A 713-nucleotide genomic window follows, 5' to 3' on the forward strand; every position below is an offset into this window, starting at 1 on the left:
CCCCGCCCCGGAATAGATTCTGGATGTCCAGATGCGCCCGCCGCAAGTGCCAGCGAATCCCGCTGCCGACGCTCTCCGAAGCTCTCTGGCGTGGTCATGTGCATTGATCATGGGCGTGGGGCGGGCCGGCGCCCAGGCGAACTCCCCGCCACCTGGACCTGCCGCGCCTGGCGGCCGGGGAGAGACACGGTCCCGCACATACGCGGCGGTACGCGCGCATGTACTCCCCCCCCCCCCCCCCCCCCCCCCCCCCCCCCCCCCCCCCCCCCCCCCCCCCCCCCCCGCCCTTCTGGGGCCCCACCCCCGCTGGAATTCCCCCCCACCAGGCGTGTATGTCCTTGGCCGAGCACTCATCCATCGAGACCATCTAAACCCTCCACCGAGGCCCTCAGGAAGCCAGTTAGAAAGCCGTATCGTTACGTGCCCGCCCGCTGCCGCCGCCGCCGCCCTCCTCCCACCTCTTCCGGTGTTGGCGGGGCCGGCGGGCACACACACGCACGCCGCACGCGCACATACCTGCACCCACACACACACCCACACACACACACACGGGGGATGGCCCCCCAACGAAGGCCCGCGAAGGGAGTCACCACGGCCGCCGGCCTCTCCCCGGACCCAGGGGAGGGAGCGAGACAGGCAGGGAGGGAGAGGCCTGAACCCCGCGCGGCCGGTGCCGTCCCTCCCTTTCCTCCGGACCGTCAACCAGACAGACT

The sequence above is a fragment of the Fonticula alba genome (genome assembly GCF_000388065.1).
Source record: "Fonticula alba strain ATCC 38817 unplaced genomic scaffold supercont2.2, whole genome shotgun sequence".
Classification (NCBI taxonomy): Eukaryota; order Rotosphaerida; family Fonticulaceae; genus Fonticula; species Fonticula alba.